This window comes from Meleagris gallopavo, chromosome 5 (assembly GCF_000146605.3).
Source record: "Meleagris gallopavo isolate NT-WF06-2002-E0010 breed Aviagen turkey brand Nicholas breeding stock chromosome 5, Turkey_5.1, whole genome shotgun sequence".
Classification (NCBI taxonomy): Eukaryota; Metazoa; Chordata; class Aves; order Galliformes; family Phasianidae; genus Meleagris; species Meleagris gallopavo.
In genome coordinates this window covers 46,244,844-46,250,287 of record NC_015015.2, presented here as the reverse complement: position 1 = coordinate 46,250,287, position 5,444 = coordinate 46,244,844, and the positions used below count along the sequence as shown (strand labels likewise).

Here is a 5,444-nt window from a genome sequence, read left to right as displayed (position 1 = left end):
ACATCAGACTACTTCATAAATCCGTCAAAGAACAGTATAAGACCAGGTTTTAACACCTGTTCTGATGAAAAAGAGCAGGCACTGAGGCATTCACATTGCTTTGGCATCAGTAGCCAGGGAGGTAAAATGCACTGTACCACACAGCAGCTTATTTCTGCTTATCTAGGAAACTATTCTAGAGGCATATATTCCCTTCCATTATTTTTACTTAAAGGTAAATTCTACTTTAATCTCTTAACACCTCTAGACCTGGATGCACTATAGCTTATTTTTCTTTTCCAGTACCTGCTGTGTGTCTTCTTGAGACAATACAGCTCTTGTCTGTAAATGCTGATTACTAGCACTGAATATGAGTATTTAAAAAAATAATAGTAATAAAAAATAAAAAAAACAAAGGATTAAAAAAAATGTTCTCAGAGGCAGAAAGGATTTATTTTTTTTAGCTTGTAAAATGGCTGTTTTAATAAAGCATTTTTGTACTGCCCAGTGCAGATTTGTGGTGCTTTTCTTCTCAGATTACACTTTAACATAGTATTCTTTGCTCTAGCCCTGCAATTTTCATCATGTCCACATTCTACAAGTAGAAAAAAACAGTATTGGAACATCCCAATGAAATTAAACTGTTACTCCCAAGAAAACTGTAGGAAAAAAAAATAAATAAATGAGAACGGACTTCAAAATGGTTACGTGCCCTTTAAAACCAGATCTTTTCTGATGAGAATCAGCATGCCTCTGCAGAAGAAAATGAAATGATGCCAAAACACGCCAGGCGAATATTTGACACTTGGCTGTGCATAGTGATTCCCTGGTCTGCGGCCACTTTACAAACAGTCGAACTGGCAGTTTGCTCAGACAGGTTTTCGACTTGTCCATGGAACGGCAAGTATTTTCTCACCTCTCATCAGTATGGATCTTCAGCCAACATCTTTAAAAATCCATCCAAATTTCATTCAGCTCAAAGTATGAGAGGTGCTCTGAAAGTAATGCCTCCTTTTTCGTTGTGTTTGTCTACAACATCAAAGGCAGATGCTGGTGATCTAGCAGTAGAGGCTGAACCTTCCCACCAGTACTTCATTACACATTGTCGCTGGGCAACAGATGGCCGCAGAGGGGCAGTCTGACAAAATGGCATCTGGAGGTGCACATGAAGCAAAAGTGTGTATCTGAATTCTTCCATGTGAAGAAAAAGGCACACACTGACATTCAGTGACGTTTTCCAAACATTTATGGAGACCAAACAGAGGTGGTGGGTGGTGCATTTCATCAGTGGTGGCAGCAACAGTAGGTCATCTTCACTTGGAGATTTTTCCAAGTGCAGCATGCAGGCTCTTGTTCATCACCGGTGAAAAAACATAGTTAATGTTGATGACTTTTTTGAAAAAATACTGTTTTGTAGCTGAGAGTTTGCTCTATCAAAGAGTGTCATTGTGCTCTTTGTATCTGTTGTAGTTTCCATGGAAATAAAAAAGAAAGACTACTTTTGGAATGACCTAGTATTAAAATAAGGCAATTCCTGAGATGAATTAGAGATGAAGAGTCTTGTTGCACACTTGATCTTTGTGTATAGTTTTCATTGACATCAGTGTGAGCTGTGTCTGCAAATCAGTGTCCCCCCCCTTGTTAAAATGTAACAAATCTTTAGCACACAGCCTGTTTCTGACAGAGCCAAAGTCTTCATTTGAACAAGCACATTATCCCCTCAAATTCATGTAAAGATATCAGAGTTGCCAGATTACATTCTCAGAAAATCAGGTTGTGGTCTTGGGCCAGTAGTGCAGAGACTGGCTGACATGGACTATGCAAACCTGGAAAAGTCAAAACATTTACTATTTATTTGAGATATCAAGAAAAATATTTCCAAAATAAATATGTCCTAATTTTAGTCACAGCAACTAAACTTACACTCAGTAACTAATAGGAATGTTCATGACAGCACAAATGTGTCTGAGACATATTCAAAGAGTAATGCAAGGTCATAATACAAATTTCTCAGCACGTATGCTTAAGACCACATTTCAGTGGAATGCATTTAGGTACTCATAAGAGGGCAAGATTTTTTGCAAGTGCACTAAGCATCCAAAAACTTCTGGCTATTTCTGTGACTAGATTTTCCAATGTCACTATTTCTCAAATTTGAGAACTTTTACATACCTGAGACTCGACATTTCTAAAACATTGACTAAAGAATGTAGCTAACTTGGTTGGGGAGGTACTCATCTCTGAGTTGGAATCCAGTAAATAAATCCCAGCCATGAAGCACTCACTATTGCACATATGAAAATCCATTTTGTTACCACAACTTCTAACCATGAAATGGTTAAAAAATATTGAAGGGCCAGAAGTAACAGCACTGAGTGTGAGAGTTAAGAGAGAATGGAAGAAGTGTGGTACTGTGCTTTGCAACCTCAGCAGTTCTTCAGATGTGGTCTGGCATCTAGTTCATAAAAGTCAAGCAAATCTGCTCATTTTAGTCATATATACAGACACATATGCACCAACAGAGATATACACATAGATTTAAAACTATCTCAGCAGTAAAATGAAGCACTATCACATACATCTTTAGGAGGTCAGCAGAAACAACTAAATGAAGTTTAAAAAAAACATAATTGTATTATTATCACACAAAATTGCTAGCTAATGTTTCAGGTAATGTTACATCTTGAGTCGGTTTTCTCTAAGAGGGCACTGCTGATGATATCATTTGAACTTTCTGCTTCGCTTTAAGTTTCTCATGATTATATTGTTTCACTAGAATTGATAGAACTATGCTAACAGAAAATATTTCCATCCAAAACCACTATTTTGCCAAATGAAAGTCATTTCATGGACATAGACCATTTTGAATATTTTTGGCTTGAAACTTTTAGAGGTCTCTCTTGTAAATTCTCATTACAGAGACGAAAGAGAAAAGCAGATGGAGGGGAAGAAAAGCAGAAGAGAGAAGAATGCATGTGTACATTCATGTAGGAAAAAGAATTTTGGCACAGGTCTGGGCAAATCAATGAGAGGGGAAGATGTGAATTCCAGAATGTTGAAATACAGGCATGAAATTAAATTTTTATCCCAAGGTCTTCTCCAGTTTTACTTACTGATGTGCAGGACTTCTGGTTTTTCTGCATTCTTTCTTTTAAATTTCCATGGAATGTAGAATTTCTTGTTCTGTGGCAGTGTTCATGCATCCAAACTTAACATACACTTTAGAATGTCCATGGCAGCGACCTAGAGCAAGGTACAGCAGGACAATATTATTTTTCAATCGCCCTGTAGCAGGAAGAATACTATTACTAGCTTAGGACTGGGTAACATGATTTAAGGTCATAATTTGGCATGGTTTTTTTACTAAGAAACATCAGATATCCCAACTCAACACTGAGATTTAGAATTGTGATAGATTATGAGGTGAACAGGTGAATCTCTGCAGGTTGAGAAAAATATGTGGTTTATCAGCAAACATAGTAGGACTCCTTCCCTTTATCTTTTGTCAAATAAATAATGAAACTGGCATTTCTCAGTGCAAAAGGAAACAAGACATTTAGTAGATCCCTCACCAGACTGAAGCTTTTATGAAAGAATTAGACAGAGTGAAAACACATGTGACTTTCTCAGACTGCATGAAGCAGCATCTGATTTTTCAGTGTCATGGCAGCTTAGAGTAATAAGAACCTATTGTTTCTATAAAAAATGGAAAATAGCATTTAACAATAAAATAAGTGCAACTTTGTCTGGCAATGCCCACTGTCACATTCTGGGGCATTCACATGAGCGTGGCACAGCCCTTTGATAGTTTGCTATTTCCATCACCTTAAAACTGAGCAGTTACATTCTGTTACCTAAAATAAATGTGGAAAGCCAAACTTATTACACTTTTCAAATGGATAGGCCCAAGAGCGGCCTACTTAGGAACTTTTATGCCGCTCAGCCCAAGTTAGCAACAATGATGAGCCATAGCCATTTTTTTCTACCTTCTCCTCTTTCAGTCTCTGCTTGTTATCTGCCCTCCCTACAGCTTTGTTTCCATGAGCATCATATGGAGATCATCCCAGTCTAGTGGTAAAGATTCAGTTCTTAACACTAATAAAGAAAAAGAAAAAAATAGTAAAAATGATAGGCTGTGTATACAGCGTATTCTTTGCCTGCAGAATTCATTACTGTAAGGTTGCTGTGGCCCAGGGCCTAGTCAGGCTTGAAAAATGCTGGACATTTTCAGGGTGAATAAAAAACCAAGAGATATTACTCTATGTGTGCATATGTATTTTAAATATATACATGCATGTGCCATTATGCATAGATACGCTCTCAAAAGAAGAAAGATGTTGGATCTCAAAACAGGTACCAAAGGTCTGAGAAATAACCCTGCTGTGCTACTGTCCATCTGCATTAGATGCCATTCCTTTTAAGAACTTAAAACCTGCAGCTTATGATAGCCAGAACTAGGGACCTCACAGCCAGGATAGATTGTATCAGATTTGTCAGAACTCTGCATTCTTCACAGTATTATAATACACTACGATGATGACAATGGTGATATAATGAACTAAGATATCAGTTTAGTAAGCTTACTAAATAATGCCAGGCTTTATCACTCATGATCTACTCTGCCACTATTGAGGCTATTGGGCAAATGCAGTTTGGTGCAGTGCAGCTGAACCCCAGACTCTCTGCAGATCTTCTTCCCTTTTATTGTGTGGCTTTGGGTTGGTTAGTGGTACCATGTCATGAGTTTTCTTTCTGGCATTCCCCAGATACTATCTACTCTGCATATTTGAGTTTAAGCTTTGTCCAGAGTTGAAATCACACTCAAAGTATACATGACCCTTATCCTAAAACTTTTGCTTATTACTACTAGTAAATTTGGTGTCCTTTCTCTATTTTTTCCATTTGAAAAGTTACATTCTTTATTAATAGATTGAAAATCTCCAAAACTAGCTACAAATTATCTATTGACACTTTCTTTTCCTTCTATTTCTTTTCCCCTGCAAAGCAATTCTCAACAATTGCATTTGCCTGGGACTATGGAAGGAGGTAAATCAATTTTAAGCAAACCATATATTGTATGCTTATATAGTTTCATTTCCAATAAATAACTTGGAATAGCTAGTCAACTTTACATGCAATCTTAATTTAAGTTTCATATGCATAACGGAAGCAAGGAAAAATGGGACAGACTTGAGAAGGGAAGAAAGATTATATGGCTACAAGCACAGTGTGATGTAAACTCATTTACAAGGGCATCTGCATCTGTATGTCCAGTCAAGTGGCACAGTGAATTGCGAGGGGATTATTGATTTCAAAATGACTTAACTGCAGCCATGCAGTACTGAAAATACCTTATTGCTTCCCTTAGCCTCATGTACCAATTTGATCATATTTTGTATATTTCTCAGAAGTCACAAATGTAAGTCCTGAAAATAAGGTGATTAAAAGGACAAGCACAAAAAGGA

General features: G+C 37.2%; 1 long non-coding RNA gene across 1 annotated transcript in view; it reads right to left on the bottom strand.

Annotated features, from left to right (window-relative positions):
- Positions 1 to 412: 412 nt before the first annotated feature.
- Positions 413 to 5,444, bottom strand: part of LOC104911237 — a 16,376-nt gene continuing 11,344 nt past the window's right edge. The window contains exons 2-3 of the long non-coding RNA XR_793751.3: positions 3,093 to 3,222; positions 413 to 1,805 (exon numbers count right to left, since the gene is read on the bottom strand). This is a non-coding gene — a long non-coding RNA (uncharacterized LOC104911237). The remainder of the gene's footprint in view (positions 1,806 to 3,092; positions 3,223 to 5,444) is intronic.